Genomic DNA, 19366 nt, shown 5'->3' on the forward strand with positions numbered 1-19366 from the left:
GGCGGAGGAACCTTGCGCTCTGCCTGCAGCGGCTGCCGGACGAAGGTAGGACGCGGCCGCTGCCCAGGCCGGTGACCACCGGCGCGGCGCGAGGCAAGGAGGGCGGGCCGAGCGCCAAGCTGGCCGGGGGCGGAGGGGCGCCGGCTGAGGGTCTCCGCGGGAGGCGAAGGGCAGGCGGCCGCGTTCGAGGCGCCGAGCTTGCGGGGTCACCGCAGGACACGAGGTGCGGAGCGGAGCCCGGCCGGGGAAACCTGCGGGGCCGCTCCGCAGGGCGCGCGGAGGTGGGACCCGGGGCAGGGCGGCCGCTTGAGACTGGAGCGCAGACTCTGAACCCTCGAGGGCGCAGCCCCGGACCCACTCGCGAGTCCGGTTTCCGGAGCGAGCCCTGACTGGCGCGGCCACCACGTGCCTTCCTGCGCCCGGCGAGTTTGCCGGGGTCGGAATGTGCGGGTGCTCTCGGCGGGGGACACTTCGGATCCCATCGCTGCAGTCGCCGGGACCCAACTTTCCTTCACACCCCCGGCAGGACCCCCGCGCCGACCCCATGGTCTGCAGTTCGTCAAAGTTGCAAAGAGGCGAGAGGCTGGAAAGGGTGCGGGGGTTGGGGGTAGATCTGGCCTCACTGACCCGAACCCCGGCCCCGGCCTGGCCCTGCCGCAGCGCTGCGGCGCAGCCCCCTCCGCCAGGGCGCCTCCGGGGCTGCTCCAACCCTGTACCTGTTGTCGGAACCGCGGTGGTGGAGCGAGGAGGAAGGACTCGCGCCCAAGCCCTGGCACTGCTGAGGAAAGTTCGGATTCGGTGCTAGTTAGGAATTGCTAGTACTGTGAGTCAGGGTTAGAGTGAGGTGGGAACGGCAGCCGCCCACCCTCTGCTCACTTAGGGGGGCATAATGGCGGATCTGCTGGCACCCTGGAGCGCATCTGCTCCCGTGTTTAACCTTCACAGCCACCCCCTCAGGAGGGCGCTGTCATTCTTTCCACTTTCCAGGTGAGGACACTGAGCCTCAGAGGGACGAAGCCTCCTGCCCAAGGTCACAGGGCCAGTAGGTGGTGAAGCTGGGATATGAACCTAGGTCTTTGTTACCAACAAGATTTTGGTGGTGTCCGATACGCCCCTCCCCCCAAATCGCTTTCTGTCTGCCCCCTAAGTTGGGCCCTGCTCAGTTCATAGGAAAGGATCCATTTCCAGCCCAGGTCAGAAGCTCCTGTGTGGGGTCTGGGGGAGGGGAAGAGGAGGGTGACAGCAATGTCATGTTCACAGAGTTAAGTCAGGTCTGTAACCTCTACTCCACGTGGCCCTAGGTTCAGAGGACTTGAAAGCAGAGCCGGTGGAGTCTTGTTTAGACCCTCCTCAGGCCTTAGCTGGTGCCCGCAAGACCCTGGCAGGCTGCTACCTCTGCCCAGCAAAGGGGCAGACCTTCCTCTCCTCCTCCAACCTGAGTCAGTACTGATGGGACAGCTGTAGGGCACAGAGGGTTCCCGGGTTTCCTTCCCTGGGGCTGAGGGAAGAGGAAGATGGAAAAGGCTACCTTGCAAAGCCAGATGCCCATGACCAATGTTTAGTCTGAGCTTGGCCCTTCAGAAAACCACAGGCATGGTCTGTGATCTTGGACAAGTCATTCTTTCTCTCTGTATCTGTAAGGGGAGAGCCTAACACTTGTCCTGTGGGGTTCCTAGGGGGATGAAACGAGGTCTTGGGCCTGGCCTTGCTCATAGCCCAGAGTAGGCTCTGAAGTGGGAGCTGTGATGTCCTGGGACAGAGGATGTTCCTTTTTTGCTCCTGGTTCACACTCCCCACCCCCACCACATGTGTATATGTTGTGTGGGGGGGCATGGGTGAGGCGTGTGGGTGGTATGTGTGTGTGAGGGAGGTGGGTGTCATGTTTGAGATGCATTCGGGTATCCATGAGGCTCACATAGGACATGTGAGAGGCATGTGGGTCTTGGGATATCTACAATCATTTTGCCTGTTACTGACCACATCTTATGAGAGGAGGCTACTTCTCCCTTCGTCAGTGCCAGAAGGTACCCAGCATTTGAGTTTTCCTTGGAAAATCTTAATGAGATTGATCCTTGAGCTCAGCACTAAATCAAAGGGTGGCTGGTGCACCCACCCGCGCTGGCAGGAAATTACTATTTTAAAAAGACAAAATCCCTGGCTTTCTCTGGGCCACAGGAACACTGGTTCCTGTGGGCTGGATCTCAAATGAGAAGCTTTGATATGTGTGTCCAGCTTGATAAGAGGCTCATGGTGGGAGGTCAGTAAAGCCTAAGTGTGACAGAGAGAGAGAGACTCAGAGACAGGGATACGGACTTGGTATCCTCAGCGAAGAGTCAGCGGGAGGGACATTTCAGATAAAAGCCGCTTACCTGCTTATTCTGTGGTATCATTTAAGGCCCTGGGTAAAGAAGACCAGACTCCTATCCTGGACTTAGGCCTCTCCACTTGCCAGCTTTGTGACCTTAGGCATACTACTTAATTCTTCTGGGCTTCAGTCCTCCCCACCCCCATCCAGTCCATAAAGTGGGAAGCATAACCTTGCAGGGAGGTCTTAAGGAATCAGTGTTAACAGATTTTAGTATAAAGCCTAGTACATAGTAGATACTCAAGAAACGGGAATCCTGCTGTTCCTTTCTTGATCTTTACATCTGCTTTAACTTTATATTTGAGGAAATGAGCTGGTGCATTGGTCATTGGAGTAACTCTGGACTCAGGGTGGATTTCTGGGTTATGAGCAGCCACCTTCAGGATCTCCCAAGCTAGGGTTGGGGGATCCAATCGGGTATGTGGCTTCTTGAATCCACCATCCGGCCTTCCCCAAGGAGGCTGACCCCAAGTGTGGTTTTGCTCCCCATTGTGCTCCCTGCACACTTGCACAGCACACGTGTCCAGATCACTCTGCAGTTTTTGGAACCTGAAGTAGTCATGTCCATTGAAGAGTGACTCAGGCAGCCAGTGGGATTGGGGAACTCTGATTCTAGCTTCATGATGTTTCTGAGTTCGTGTGTGTGTACATGTGCAACTTGTGTTCTAATGACATTCCACCTTGATGTTTGTGGTCCTGTAGACAGTGACACATTTTTTCCCTCTCTTCACTGCAGTAAATGCTTCCAGAGGACTCCCCCGCACCCCCCCCCCAATTCCCAGGCTCTTGCTGGTTCCTGTGTGGGATCCAAAAAATGAAATCCAGTCCTCAGCTTTGAGTTGCCCCCAGTCCCTCAGATAGCAGAAGTTCAAGGTGCCCAGTGCTTGAAGAATGTGAAGTCAAAGGCACCGACAATTCTGAGTGGGCAGGCTGCTCAGAGGAGGGGGCTGTGGCAGCACGGGGCAGGTCAGCTCTCCACTGGCAGATCCTTCCCGTGGTGTGGCCTGATTAATTTTCCTCCTTATGCCAGTCCTTTCTGCTCTCTAATGGACTCTTGGAATGTGAGCCAGGAGGGTTAATAGAAGTCATTTCGTCTTATTAGAGAGATGGGGAAATACAGGAGCAGTGAGGAGGAAATCACTTTTTATTCATTCAACAAATATTTATTGGGCCCTGTTCTGGGGCCTGGGGATATGGCCATGAACAAGACAAAGACAGTGCTGTAACAGACTACACATTCTAGGGAGGGGAGTCAGAGGACAAGAAAATATAAATAGGAATGGGACAGTTCTAGAGTCTCAGGTGAGATGAGGGTTACAGAAGAGCAAAGGGTAGTGTTGTGGAGAGTCCTGGGGAGGGGACTTCTCTAGATAGGGTAGCCAAGGGTGGTCAGGGAAAGCCTCTCTGAAAGGTGACTTTTGAGCTGAGACTAAGAGGAGGAAGGTGCAGGCATGCCAAGAGCAGAAGGCAGAACTAGTACTAGTACTAGTACTACTAGTACTAGTACTAGAACTAGAGGGAACGGCAAATACCAGGAAAAGCCCTGGTCTGTAGGACGTCGTACAGAGAGGACCAATCTGACCCGTTGGAGGAAGAGCAAAGAGCGAGGGAGAGGGAGAGTGATGAGCAGTGAGGCTAGGGGCAGATCATGAAAGGCCTGATCTCTGTAGGGGAAGGAGTGTAGATTTTATTCTGTGTTGGGAACCTTTGGAATTCTTGACCAAGGACTTGGGCTGGCTCTGAAGAAGAGCAAGGTTTTGACTGATGGAGATGGCAGTGGGGAGAGGCACGCCAGGCAGAGGAATGGCACGAGTAAAGGAGCGGAGGTGGGAAAGCTGTAGGGGCTGAGGCTGCCAGACAGGCAGGGACCAAAGGCATTGAATGCCGTTCTGGGGAGCTGTCTAGGGTTCTGACAGGCACATCCGGTGTCCCTGCAATTATGGACTTGTGCGTGCGTGTGTGTGTGTGTGTGTGTGTGTGTGTGTGTGTGTCTGTGGTACCCAGCTAGCTAATGTGTCCCTGTGCCGGTTACCTAGGAGACAACGGAAAGACGATGGGGCAGGATCTGATTGGCTACTCACTCCCGCTGCTCCTCTCTCTGTCAGAACTGCAGGCAGAGGTTACAAATGGTCCATGCGGGCATGCCAAGTGCTGGAAGGGGAGCTTGTGAATGTTTGTTGCCCTGAGTACTATGTGTGTGTGTGCACGCGTGCGTGTGTGTGTGTGTGTTTGTTTGCCAGTGCATTTGTGTGCCCGTCTTGAACAAAGCGGCGGCATCTGGAGCTAATGGACTTCCTGCTGTGAAACATCTGCTCATTGCCTTAAATCAGGTAGTGAGGGCCCGGATAAATTTAAGAAGAACCAGCCAGACTTGGGAAAGTCTCTTTTGTTTGGTTTTAATAACTGCAATGTCAACCTTGGAGCCGATTGCCAACGTTTCCCTGTATCTCTAAAAATGCAAATAAAGCTTTGAGTGGCGGAAGTTCTGTCCCTTGACATGGGCTGTGATGTCGGTTGGCAGAATTGCCTCCCCCACCCCAGTCCAGAAGGTTGGTAGAAGACTGTAGGTCTGTTTTTCCCTCGCCTTTCCTTCTTTAGAGCAATAATGCCCTCCTTTTCTTCTACTCTGTGGGTAAAGAGACAAGGAATCGACACTTTAATTTTGCTTAGGAAGGGGACAACAAGGAAAACCCACCAAAGTGTTTCCTTTGCAGTTGACTTTCTAAAGCAGCAGCCCAGGTTGGCTTGGGAAAAAAAACAAAATACGGCAGTAACAACAACAACAACAACCAGCTTCAGGATTGTGGAAGCTTGAGCATTCTTATTCTTTCTCCCCCAACTCTGGCCTCTCATTGTGCGGGACTTGGCCGATGAGGCAGCTGGTGAAGAAGGAAATGAGGATTTCCCTGCTCCTACCCTTGGTTTCTCTGTCCTGTGCTCAGGTTTTAATGTTTCATGTATGAAGCAAATTGCCTTCCTATTGGAGACAAATCAAACCATGTCTTCCATTCATTGTCTCTATTTCCTCTGTCTCTCTCACCACTGGTCAGAGGTATTTTATCTGAAACGTGTATTGGGGGTAGTTGCCATTTGTTTATACATTTCTCATGTGCTCCATTGCTTACAGGAGGGGTCTTACACTTACATGCCCAAAGGGGCAAGGCAAGTAACCCGAAGGATGAGTGAAGAAGGCCCCAGGGCCTTTGCCCTTGCTGTTCCTTCTGCTGGATCTTGCCTGTGCACGACTCACTCACTTCATTTAGATCTATGCAATGGTCTCCTCCTCAGAGAGGCCTTCCCTGACCCTCCCATCTGAAATGGCAGTTTTTTAGCCCCATAACTTTCTTTTCCTTTCTAGCATTTTGCACTGCCTGATCTTATGTTCTATCCTTGTGTGTTGCCCTTCTCTCTCACTACTATGCAAGTGCCATGAGGGCTGTGGCTGTGTCTTTCTTATTCTCCATTTTATCCCCAGTAACCAGTACATTGCCTAACACATAGTAGTTGCTCAGTAAATATTTATGGATGAAGGGAGTGAAATGAGTCTGGGGAACAGAGAATGTAGACTTTATAGGCGCTCTGGCTCAGCATCCCAGATCTGATTTTTCTAGAGAAGCTAAAAACCCAGAGTTTTACATGCTACCTCCCAACTCCAGAATGTTAAACACTGATCCAAACAAAGATCCCAAGGGTCAAGCAGTGTTTCTTTTGGAGTTGGAAGCCTCTGGTATTCAAGGCCTTTTGCCATCTGGTTCTAATAACCTTTCTTCCCTCCTTAGTCATTTGCTCAGGGTGCCACTCTGCCTGGGGTGCCTCTCCTCCACCCTCCCCTCCATCTGGCAAAATATTGTTTCCTTTTGTTCCAACCCCAGGCCAGGCCAAGGGCCAGCTTCCTCTTGTCTCCCTCCCCTCAACATAGCAGAATTAGGATCTCCCACCATGTTTCTGTCCTGGCCCCTTCCCTTCTAGAGCACAACTATGTCCACTCATCTGTCTCCTCTGCTACACACAGAACTCCAAGGGCAAGAGCCTTGTCTAGGCCATCTGTCGGTCAGCAACACCCAGCTTATGGGCCAGTATACAGTAGGTGCCCACTAAGTGAGTGGTGCATGAAATAGAGAAAGGAAGGGGAAGGAAGAACACAACTTTCTGAGCATCTCCTGTGAACGGGCTCTGGGCTGACCGTGTTCACAGCCTTCACTCACAGTGGCCTAGTGGCGAGGATGTTGGGGCTCAGAGGGCTGTGACTTGGCCTGAGATCTTGGTGTGCACAGGGTTCCCCGTGGAGTGGAACAGCATCTCCCTGCCTACTGGGCAGTCCCCACTTCATTCCATTCTTTTTTTCTTAAAGATTTTATTTATTTATTCGAGGGAGAGAGAAAGGCTGAGCTGGGTGTCTGTGACATGGACCCCAGGACCCCAAGATCACGACCTGAGCTGAAGGCAGATGCTTAGCTGACTGAGCCACCCAGGAGTCCTCATTCTATTCTCTAAACAAACCTCTATGCTTTGCCCTTCTGAGCTTCACTTTTCTTCTCTATCAAATGGGAGTATTACCTTTCTCCAGGAGAGCTGTCATGAGGCTCCAGAGATGACAGATGGGGAAGGGCTTTGCCAGCTGTGCAGTAGGGTGTGCTTGTGGGACGGCGACGGGCATGGTGGGGGCAGTGCCTCATTACTCACTGAGCAGGACCATGCCTCGCCGGTGTGTTCAAGCATTCTGAGGAAATATTTATACTTTTCATTCATTCCTTCATCCTTCAATTTCATTATTAAGCCCCATACTACATGCTAGCTACTTCTCTTATACCCTTTCAGTTTATATTCCTGGAAACCTGATCTGCATGTAGGTCTTGTTATCTCCATCTCACATTTGGGAACCTGAGGCACAGAGGTTAAGTCACTTGCCCAAGGATGCACTCCTAGGAAGTGGCAAAGCAGGATTTTTTACCCCAGGAGTGCCTTTCTCCCAAACTAGGGTTCCTTCTGTGACGCCTGGCTGCTTCTTTTGGAATTCTGATTCCAGGAGTCATAGGCAATGGGGCACTCAGGGAAGGGGTGTGGAATTCTGCCTGGGGTTGGGGAATTGGTGATAACCTGTGACCTGAGTTTAAAAGAGCAAGTGTGAGTGGCCAGGAAGAGAAGGGCACTTAAGGCCAAGACATCAGTGTGTGCAAAAGCGCAGAGTCGGGAAGAACCTGGTATGGACACAGTTGTACAGTGTGGCTGGCATGTCGGCTGCATGCTCTGTGTGTGGGGGGGGGGGGGGGGGGGGGGGGGATGGGCACGATTCAGGCTGCAGACACATTGTGAGGGGAGAGATGGCCACACCCTGGTCACACATGGGTCTTGCTTGACGTGACAGTGGCATAAAGAAATTGGTTGTCTTTAAATTTTGAGTGTCTGTGTGTGGGGTGGTGTTGGGGGGGTGGGATTTGATATTAAAAAAATGAATAGATCTGCAGCTTTCTTCAGAGGATCTGGTAACCCTGGACTTGTATTTTTGCTATCGCCTGCAGGCTGGGGGTATGTTTGTGGCTCTCCCTGTTTAGCCACTGATGCCTTCACTCACTTGCTCAACCTTAGTGGTGTTTGTGTTTACGACCTTGAACTCAGCCCCTACAGGAGTCTGAACTTCGTCCTCTTTAGGAAGCTGAAGTGTTTTTAAGCAGGAGCGGGGCGTGTTCTGTAAGCTACTTCTGGTTGTTAGGGTATGGAAGGCAAGGTGAGGCAGGGAGACCCCCAAAGTGACCAGATTAGGAGGGTCTGCTCCATACTGTGGGGTACCTTATTCACACTGTCTCCACTCCCCCTAACAATCCTGCAAGGTTGGGTTATCAGCCTTATCAGAGGACCTTGAAACTATAAAAGTAGATACTATGAAAGAAAGGATTGAAAAATTGAACTACATAAAAATGTAGAAGTTATATATGACCAAAGGCACTGTTCCTAAGATTCCAAGCCAAGCCACAGTCAGGAGGGAAAGTATTTACAGCATACATCACAGGTAAAGATTAATGTTGAGTGTATATATCAGGATCTCCTGCAAGTCAGTAAGAAAAGATAACACAGTCTAGGAGGAATGTCATGGATTCAAGCAGGAAGTTACTAGAAGATACACAAATGGCCAGAAAGTGAATGGAAAGATAGCCAACCTCGACATTTTAGGGGATTATTCTGTTAGCATGAGGAAAATCCTCAGAGAAACAACAGCACAGTATCCATTTTAAGAGGGAGTTAAAAAATCCATAGCGTCTAGTGTTGGTGAGATCACGGGGGACGGAGAAACTGACCTTCAGGAAGGGGAGGCGAATAGGAGGACAGTTTGACAAATTATCTAGCAATTTGAAAAGCACTTACCCCCTTTGACCCAGCTATTCCTTTTCTAAGTGTGATGAGTATTTTCTAGTCTAGAGAAACAAATCTAGCACAGATGCATAAAGCATCATGGACAGGGACATTTTGCTGTGGTGGTCATGGAGGGAAAAGGAAATAAAACCAACTGTCCATCAGGGGCAGACTGGCATGAGGACTCAGGGTCACGTGGCTCAGATGAAAAACTTATGACCACATCAGTGGTCTTTCTCAAACCTCTGCTCCCATTTGCTGAGCCCCCACCCCTTCGGCCAAAGGGAACTCGGTCACCTGTTCCTAGCACTTTGCCTACATACCCTTTTCCTTCTTTATGCACAAATAGCGGCATACCATCACATACTTCTGCACCTTGCTCTTTTATCATGAGATCTGCTGTCCCTAACGAGGAGGGATTAAAACATTCGTAATTATTTTTTTTAGATTTTATTTATTTATTTGACACAGAGAGAGATCACAAGTAGGCAGAGAGGCGGGCAGAGAGAGGGGGAAGCAGGCTCCCTGCAGAGCAGAGCCTGATGTGGGGCTTGAACCCAGGATCCCAGGATCATGACCTGAGCCGAAGGCAGAGGCTTTAACTCACTGAGCCATCCAGGCGCCCCCAAAACATTTGTACTTTTTGAAGAGGAACTTAAGGCCCCAAGACCCCGGGGTTGAGAAACAAACGGTTCTCAGCACCCGGTGCCACCCAGCTCTCCAAAATGGCTGTTCAGATTTGTACTGCCCTTTGGGATTCGTGTAATTTTGCAAAAGAGGAAAACAAAATTTGAGGTGGGTTGGCATTCTCAAGGTCCCAGGGCTAGATGGTGGCTTTCGTTTGGCCTGTGGCCTGCTGCTCCACAGAGGGGAGACTGCAAGCCCAGAGCAGAGGGACATATGTGGCAGAATGGATGTGGCAGTGGACAGATGTGGAAGCCTGGGCCTCAATGGCACTCAGAGTTTGCTGGCTGGGGTTCTGCCTGGCCTGGGGGGTTATGCTGGTGCCCTTCCCTGAGCTAGGGAGCTGGCAGGGGTGGATTGTAGGGGGATGAGTATGAGAGATCTGCTGAGAGGTGTCTGTGCTGGAGACCCCTGGATGGATAGCCCTGGGAGCTGGCAGCCCAGCTGGGGAACCCATATAGGGGTGCTCTTCAAACAACCATTTTTCAACTGTATGAACAAAATGCTTCCCCTCTCTAGTCCAGCAAGGATAATTTATCCTAGGGTGAAAGATGTATTCTCCCAGGAAGCTTCGCTGTCAGAGACCGGGGGCCTCAAATTTACTGCTTGCCTTTTGTGCTGATGGAACTGGGCCTTAAGGTTTATGTGTGGGGGTTCATGGGCAGCTGGCTGTGGTTGGCAGGAGTCCTAGGGGACAAGCAGGGTGGGGACAGCTGTATTTTATAGTGAGGCTTGGCCCTGGGAGGGTATAAATCACTGTGGCCTCCCAGCCTCCTGGGAGAGGCTGCCTCCCTCACGTGGGTGGGAAGGGGCTCTAGGGGCTAATGCCTAAGGACAGCAGAGAGAAGCCTCCCTGAGCAGCCAGTTGGTCCAGCTCCCTCAGATTCTAGGTGGGGAGACTGTCCAGAGAGAGGGAGAGTGCAGAGTCCCACAGGAGGTCAGGGTTCCTCAGACCCGAGGGGTCAGACTCTGGTTTGAGTGGTTTTCCTTTGACTGTTTTGTTTCTTGAGGAGTTAAACCAGCCTGAACCACAGACGTCCCTCAGAAACTCTTGACTAAGTGCTGGCGGTTTGTGGACACTATATGCTAACAGAGACCTCAAGGGTCTCTGCCATCCAGGGGCTCAGCTGGTGGTCTCCAGAGTGGGCTGGGGGTTCCTCACCCAGGACGGTCTCTTGGGGAAAGAGATGGAAAAAATTAATAAGAGCTTCAGTTTACATTTGTTTTCTAACACATTTTAGTTTTTTTCTAGTTTTGTCTGTGTTTATAATGTGAGTGATACATAGACATGGTAACACATGGGTAAGTCATAAATAATGTGTATTTTATTGCAGAAGAATGCACAGGCATTTTGATACACATAGGATACGAGATCAAAAGGATTTGAGGACTAGTCTCTGCCCACCTGTTAAGCTAAAGTAGTTGGAAGGACCCTGGGACCCTGGGTTGGGATCTCCCTTACTTGGAGGGCAGAAGGCAGCATTTACTGAGCATCTACTAAGTGCTGGGCACAGGTGCACCCTTTTCTATCGAGGCTTGGGTTCTACAACAACAATGGGGTAGTTGATGCCATCTTACAGTCTGGGAGACCTAGGCCCAGAGAGAAGAGCTTTGCCCCACTCAGTGCCTGAGCTAGCACTCATTTCTTAGCCCTCCTGTTGACCAGTTTCAGGGTTCATCCTTCTTCTGTCTCCAGTTAAAAGAGATAACACTTATAAAATGTTCACTGGGTGTTTGAACTAGTTTAAATAATTAAACACAGCAATATCAGTTAAAAAACAATTTTGCAAAGCCCCTCCTTCTCCATACAGCACTAATATGTACACATTTCTCTAGCTTCTTGCTATCATTAAAAAGAGTATCTTTTCTTTTTTAAGGTTTTATTTTATTTATTTGAGAGAGAAAGAGAGCTAGCACAAGCAGGGGGAGGGGCAGAGGGAGAGGGAGAGGGACTCTCGAGTACATTCCATATCCAGCGTAGAGCCTGATAGGGGGCTAGATCTCACTGCCCCGAAGTCATGACCTGAGCTGAAATCAAGAGTCAGACACCTAACCTACTGAGCCACCCAGGCACACACCGAGAGTATCCTTTTAGAGTAAGTTATTTTCTCTCTGATTAAATATGCAATTATTTTTAAATGTAAGCTATTTTGGAAAGAAAAACCAAGAAGAAAATGAAAATCATCCTCCATCGGCCCGCTGTCCAGGGATAACTTGGGTGTATTTCCTTCCAGTCTTTTTTCCCACTATTTTTGTTGAGATCATCTGACATACACCATTTTATGGTTGTTTGTTTGGTTGGTTTTTGCTTTGCTTAGTTTTATAGGATCAGTTGCAGGATGTCCCCTGGGATGTCTGTACCAGGCAGTTTATTTACCTGCTCCCCATGGCTGGGTAGCCAGGTTGTTTCTACTGTTGTATCAGTGAGGCTGCGGTAAGACTCCGCTTTCCTGTGGTTGTCATCAGCCTTGATGTAATTCTGCGTGGGCTTTTCCCCCCTGCAGATGTTGTTTCTTACACTTGTCATTTTTAATGGCTGTGTAGTCTCCTGGAGGGTTGCTGTTCCTTCCGTTCCAGGCCATTTCTCCCTTTCCGTATCCCACCAGGCTTCCCCACTCCCTCTGGGAATCCACCTCCTCCCGTAACCCCTCTCCCCCAGCACTTTCCATGGAGGAAACCAACTTCTGGTGGGGAGGGGAGGGCTGTCATCCTCTTGCCCAAACCACAGGCACTTGCTGCCTCCCTCCTGCCCTTATCTTGGCCCTGGCATTCAGACCCCGTGTAGTGTGATTCCTTCCTTTCTCCTTTCATTCTGTGGTTGTTTAACTATGACCTACCATGTGCCAGCCAGTGTTCTGAGTGTCGGGATACAGTAGTAAATAAGACAGGTTTTGTCCTAATGGAACAGGGGAGAAAGCTGTGAACTTGTAGAGAAATAAATAAGAGATAAATCAGAGTCCCTGGGGAAAAGAGCTACCCCTGTGACAAGAAGAGGGACTGAGATGAAAGAGGGTGATGGGTGGTCACGGAGGGCCTTCTGGAGGAGATAACCTGTGTTGGGACCAGTTAAGGGAGGAGCTGGGAGAGGAAGATTCCAGGTGGAAGGAACAGTGAGGGCAAAGGCCTTGGGCACGCTCTGCATGTTTGAGGGCTGGAGGCCAGTGTGGCGGCATTGCAGGGGGAGAGCGGGAGAGTGGAATGGGGTGAGGCCAGCAGTCCTGGCACGTGGAGGGGAGATGTTTGGATTTCTTGAGAGTCATGGGAAGCCTTTGCAGTGCCTGGCACACAGTAGGTGCCTGGTTGAACTAGCTGCTCTGACTGCTGCTCCCCCTTATGAAGAAAGTCAAAAGGTGAGATTTGCTTGTTCTAGAATGCCCCGGAGCTGCTGCCTGGCAACCTGTCTCCTTTCTGGGGCTCCCACCTGTTCCCTCTGACAGCAGCCCTAGGACAGGCTGAGTCCACACATCACCAGTTCCCCCCACCACACTCGGCTCCAGATTTGGGGTTTTGATGGGCCCGTGTTTGCTCTGAACTATCCTTCTGTGTGACGTGGGCTGATTCTGCCTCCTGGGGCTATTTGGAGGTTTTGCTGGCATCTAGTAGGGGCTTACTAGTCAGCTCTGAAGATAGAAAATCAGCTTAAAAAATAGTATTTTATCTAGAAATCTCTATGACGTTTGTATGGGGGTGTGTGCGAGCACCCTGCAGCGGCTCTGGCCCCATAGGCTCCCTGGAGGGAGGTGGCCAGTGGCCCCTCAGGGAAAATCAAAAGCAATTGTGTCGGATTCTGCACTTAATTTAATGAAAAGTCCCTGCAGGGAGGCAGAGGCAGTGAGGCAGGGCGTGTGGGCTTGGGCAGGAGCGATTCCGGGAGATTTATGAGGCTTCATAAAAGATTCAGATCTAGGCTGAGCTTGGGAGATGCAGGGCTCAGTGCTCTGGGCTCTGTCTCCGTGACGTGGGAGACGGATGGTCTGAGGCTCATGAGGGCCATGACTGCTGTGCTGTGACCCTGGGCAACAACCCCTCTCTGGGCTTTGTAGCACCATTTGGCATTCTGGGTTCCTTCCTCCCCAGGGTCCCTGACCCTAGCCCACTGCCTACCTCCCACCAGACCTGCATTTTACAAGCCTTTCCACACCTGTCAGATCCTCTTCCTCACAGCCTGCACCCTTCCCTGCCCAGTGGTTTTTCCATTTTGCGGAGGAGAAGGCCAAGGCTCTGAGAGTTCCTTGGTGTTCCCAGAGTCACATGGCAGACTGGGGCAGGGGTAGGGTCTGTCTGAGCCCCTCAGCAGGGGAGTCGGAGCTTCCATGGTGGGCACGAAGGCCCCTCAGGTTGGGTGGCAATTTGATCTTCCACACAGCCCTGTGTTTTACTTTCTGTTTATCCTATTGTGTTTTACTTTCCCATCTGACAGAGAAGGGTCAGGAAAGTGAAGGGACCAGTGTGAGTCCTGGGGCAACTGTCTCCAGAGCCGGGAACGTAGTCATCTCCTGCTCTGGCCTTTCTCCCCTGCACACTGTGGAACTCTTTGGAGCTCCCTGGCTTGAGCTCAGCCTCTCCACTCACTTGCTCTGTAACCCTAGGCAAGTGACCTAATGTCTCTGAGTTTCCTTGTCTTCATCTATAAAACGAGGATGAAAATATGCCCACCTCCCAGGCTTGCTGGGATCAGGGGGTGTGTGGAGATCAGCTATTGGGAAATGGCCTACAGTAGTACCCTGTGTCCATTTTCTCAGAAAAATTGTAATTCCAGGGCGGCTCCAACCCTGGAGAAAATCATTCTGAGAAAGGAGCCCATTTTTTGCCAGGACCAGGGCTTTGCTGGTATGGCCCCTCCCAAGGTGGCAGAGGAGGGAAGAAACTTAGCGTAGGCTGGTGGTTGCAGATGGCAGGGTGCTAATTTATTTACCTCTCCTTAATAAATATGCACGACATATAAATAAAATATTGCCCTTGTACTGTTCCACCTGGATCCAGGCAGGCAGTGACAGTCGGCTATGTAGCTCTGAAGCAGGCTGTGTGTGTGTGTGTGGAGTCTGGTGAGCAGGTTCATGAGCTGACGATTCCTTCTTGAACCTAATTTCTTGTCCCAGATCCAGCAACACTGAGTTCCCTGTTCTGGAGGTGCTGGGCTTCCCCCTTTAGACCTACCAGCCAGGCCCTAGGATCTTTGTCTTCCCTTGAAGCCAGGCAAGACTGGACTGAACTGGACTGTCCCAGGAGGTATTGAGCTCCCCATCAAGGCTGCTGTCAAAAGGGTTCCTGCTCAAAAAAAAAAAAAGAAAAGAAAAGGGTTCCTGCTCTGCAGGAGTGTTTGGACTTGGGGACTCTCAGGACATCTCTGAAGATGGGCTGACCATGGTGGGGGGCCATGGTGGGGGGCCTCGTGTTTTCCGGTTTGTGCGCTGGCAACTTGGCAAGGGTCCCAGCCTCCACACCATCCCTTCCGCAGTCCGTTCTCCCCAGCGCCTCTGACCTGGCTCATCTGGTTCTAAGACAGAATTCCGATTCATGGAACTACCACACCCCCCAAGCTGCAGGAAAACCTAGAGTGGGGCAGGAGGGCAGGGCCAGCCTTCCGTGCAGTGAGAAGCACCAGGTTCCACTCCTGCTCTGCCACGTTTTTGAAGCCCGTGGCCAAGTTACCTCACTTCTTTGAGTCTTATCTGTGAAATGGAAAAGTGTTGATGTTTACTTGTTGGGGTTATTGTGAGGCTCATTCATTCATTCATTTGATAAATGTTTACTGAGCCACTGCTAGGTGACAGGCACTGCCTTGGGCCCTGGGGATATGGTGGTGAACAAGACAGACTGGTACATTGTCCTGACAGATGTTATATTCTATGTGCGGTTCAGCAAAGCACCATGCCAGCAGGTAGATGTGCGCTCTAACACAGTCCATTGGAAGAAAATCAGTGACGCAGAGTCGGGTCACAGAGATGGTGGAGATGCTTTCTCAGTTGCAGTGCTCAGGGAAGCCTTCTCTAGGGAGGTGACATTTGAGCATGCACTTGAATGAAAAGAAGGAGGCAGTTCTGCAAAGAACTGCACAGGCAGAGGGGATGGCACACACAATGGCCCTGAGGTGCCGACAAGTCTGGCATGTTCCAGGAAGGCCAGGACAGCAGGAGGAGTGAGATGAAGCAAGTGACGCATCTGGCACAGGTCTTGGTGTATGGCAAATCCTTGTTGGCTCTGTCATCCTCCTTCCCACTTCCTTCTTGCTTCTTTGCTGTCGCCGGCTTGCGCTTGAATACTCCATGTAATCTAGAAGTGAGGGTCAGAGATTCCTAGAGCATCCAAGCCGGAAAAACTTCATGACCTGTCCAAAGATCTCTTTTAGACCCATCCCAGATAAACCTAAGTCCCACGAGTACCCTATGGTCTCTGTGTCCAACCTGTAGCCAGATTTAGCATATATGTCCTATCAGCAAAGGGTTTATATCCTAAATATATAAAGAGCTCCTATAAATCAATAAAAAAAAAACCCAGACAACCCAATAGCAAATTGAACAAGAGACTTGAATAGGTGATTTACAAAGGAGATCTCAATGACCAGTAAACATGTGAAAAGGTACTCAACAGCATTTCACAAAGGGAAATGGAAGTTAAAACCACAGGAAGATACCCACCAGAAGGGCTGACATTAAAAAGACTGACAATACTGAGTGTTCGTGTGGAGGTGGAATAGCAGGACTTTCATGCACTGAGAGTGGGAGTGTAAATGTCACTTTACTAAAGATTCCCTGGAGGGACAAGGAGCAGCTTACATGACACCCCATAGAGCAACATGACGTCACATTCACCCGACCATCCTTTCTTCTCTCTTCCAGCCTGTGCCCTGGCAGCCCTGGTGCTCAGTCCCTTCTCCCACTCTTTCTCCCTCCCTTTCACAGCCTTTCCTCTGTTGCCCTGCTCATCAACTTTGCTTCTAAGCTTGCACACGAGTGTCCAAAACAGAAGCTAGGTTCAAGCTTGCTGCAGGAGGTGGTACCAGGTTTTAAAGTTCAGAAACCCAATCCCAACAGGCCCAAGCCAGGGAGAAACCTTAAATACTCACATCAACTTCAAGGAGGGTTGAATCCAGGGACTCAAAGGATGACCTCACGGCTTGATCTTTCCATTCCTTGCCTCTCTTTCTCTGTTCTGCTGGCTTTGCTCCAGATACTGTCATTTTACATTCCTTTTTTTTTTTTTTAAGATTTTATTTATTTATTTGTCAGAGAGAGAGAGAGCACAAGCAGGCAGAGTGTCAGGCGAGGAAGAGAGAGAAGCAGGCTCCCTGCTGAGCAAAGAACCCAATGCATGACTCGATCCCAGCACCTTGGAATCGACCTGAGCTGAAGGCAGCCACTTAACTGACTGAGCCACCCAGGTATCCCATCATTTTACATTCTGATGGGGGAAAGAATGCACAGAGAACTCCAACTAAAGTCCAGGGGCTGTGTCCCATTGAACAGTATTGGGTCATGTATTCTATTCCTTAGCGAGTCACTGTGGCTTAGAGAATGGACTGCTCTGATTGACTAAACCTGGCTATACCCACCTCAGAAGCAAGGTCAGCCCCATGAAGTATATGGACCGAGGGTGGAGGAGGGCTTCTCCCCACCCAGAGCAAAATCGAGGAGTTGTTACCGGAAGAAGGACACCTGGATTTTAGATGGGTAGAAAAACTGATGTCCACAATGGACACCTCCATTCACTTGGATGAGGAAAGTGGATTCAGAGTTTATCAGTCAGGGTTCTCTAGAGAAACAGAATCAGTAGGAGTTCTATATCTTTATGTATCTATCTAGTGAAGGAGATTTTATTTTAAAGAATTGGTTCATGTGATTGTTGAACTGGCAGACAGGAATCTGTAGTGCAGCTTAGGTAGGCCAGAAACTCAAGTAGGGTTTCCATTCTGAAGTCTTGAGGCAGAATTCTCTTTCTTCTTGGGGGAACCTGTCTTTGCTCTTAAGACCTTCAACTGATCAGATGAGGCCCACCCACAACATGGAGAATAATCTGTTTCACCCAAAGTCAACTGATGGTTAGTGTTAATCATATCTACAAAAATACCTTCACAGCAACTTCTAGAGTGGTATTTGACAAAACAACTGGGTCCCATAGTCTAACCAACTTGGCACATAAAATGAATAGTCACAGAGCAACGAAAGTGTGTATTTAAGTATTATAGGATAATGTAAAAGTGTGTTTGTCCCCTTCCCAGCTAAGGCTAGGAGAACCACTCAGGGAAGGACAAGAGAGGCCACATGGCCTCAGCACTGGGAGAGGGGAGGAGAACCTCTGGGGCTACCAGGACCTCGATGTGGTTTTCACTCACTATCATAGAGTGTTGGCTCAGCATCTGCTCTAGGAGCTGGACCTCAGGGGTGGCCAGAACAAGCCTCTGTCCTGCAAGGTCTTCAGGCTGTTGAGTTTGGCACTGGTCTCCCCATCAGTGGGATTCTGGAGAAGTCCACATTTGATGAGGGCCGATTGCATGCCTGGTGTTCAGCCCAGAGCTGGGAGTTTTGCTGACTTTGAATGAGAGGAATAATCTGAAAGCTGAGACTCTGGAAGGGAAACCATTCCTTTGCCCCAGGTTGCATAGTGGGTTACGGAAGGGGGGAGGCTGAGTTCCAGTCCTGGTCAGCCTGGCTCCAGAGCCATGATATTCTTACGTTTGTGGAGGAAGGAATCCCAATGGAAGGTGCATTGCTGGGCTCTTGTTTTTGGTACCACCCATAGAAATAACCACAATTTTGGTAGCACCCATAGAAATAACCACTTGTAAAGTACTCTCCAGTCTGATAGAGTTCCTGCATGTCTATTGCTGTGTGAGATCTCATCCCAGACCAGCTCTGGGAAGTTTGCAGCACCCCACCCCAGCCCAAAAAACTATCAAGGTGTAACTTATGCACAATAAAGTGCGTGCATTTTCAGTGTAGAGTCTGATCTGGTTTTGACAGAGATATATACCTGTGTAACCACTGCTACAATCCATGTATCATTAGAACATTCCCATCACCCCCCAGAGTTCTCCTGTGCCCTTCTCAAATAGTTCCTGCCACCCTCTGTTCCTGCCAGACCCAGGCAACTACTCATCTGCTTTTTGTCCATTTTTCTTAGATTTGTCTTTTTTGGAGTTTCATATAAATGGACTCCTGCAGCATTTAGTTTTTGTCTCTGCCAAGTTCAGCACATTCAGTGTGTTTTAAGATTGATCTAGGCTGTTGCATGTGTCAGCACCTTGTTCTTTTTCCTGCTGAGTGTATCCAGGGAGTGGGTACAGCTCAGTGTCTTTATCTGGTCTCTTGTTCCTGGACATTTGGGTGGATTCTAGTTTGGGGCCCCTGTGAGTAAAGCTGCTGTGAACACCCACATACAAGTGTTTACATGAACACATTTCCATTTCTCTGGGATAATTCCCCAGGAGCGGGACACTGCGTTTGCATGCTAAATATATGCTCAACATTTTGTAAGAAGTAGGCCCATTTTATGGATAAGGAAAATAAATCGAGATTAAGGGAAAGTAGCTGGCCTGGGTCACCTAATACAAAAAACAATCCAGTCCGGAGCTCTTTTACTTCACTTTTGACTCACCTAATAAGGAAGAATGGAAAAAACCTCATTCGTTCATAAAATGTTATCACTACCTACAAATACACCATTTCACTTCATCCTCACAACAGTCCTGTGAGACGAATCACAATATTCTCCCCATTTCTCCAGTGAAAGACTGAGGCTCAAGGAGTTAACTGGATTTGTCCAAGGTCACCAGTATGCAGTGGTGTAGCTGAATCTCAAACCCAGTCATTTGTGCCCTGTGTCTTTGCTCTGCACCAGCTAAAGATGAAGAAAACAAAAAGTCAGGCTCTCCAACCCAAGGCCGAGGCGGATATTACTAATTGATTGCCGCGCTCTCTCCTGCTGACTCAGCCTCAGAGGCTTTTTTAACACCTAGCCTCATGCAAGCAA

The sequence above is a fragment of the Mustela nigripes genome, chromosome 2, assembly GCF_022355385.1.
Source record: "Mustela nigripes isolate SB6536 chromosome 2, MUSNIG.SB6536, whole genome shotgun sequence".
NCBI classification, from domain to species: domain Eukaryota; kingdom Metazoa; phylum Chordata; class Mammalia; order Carnivora; family Mustelidae; genus Mustela; species Mustela nigripes.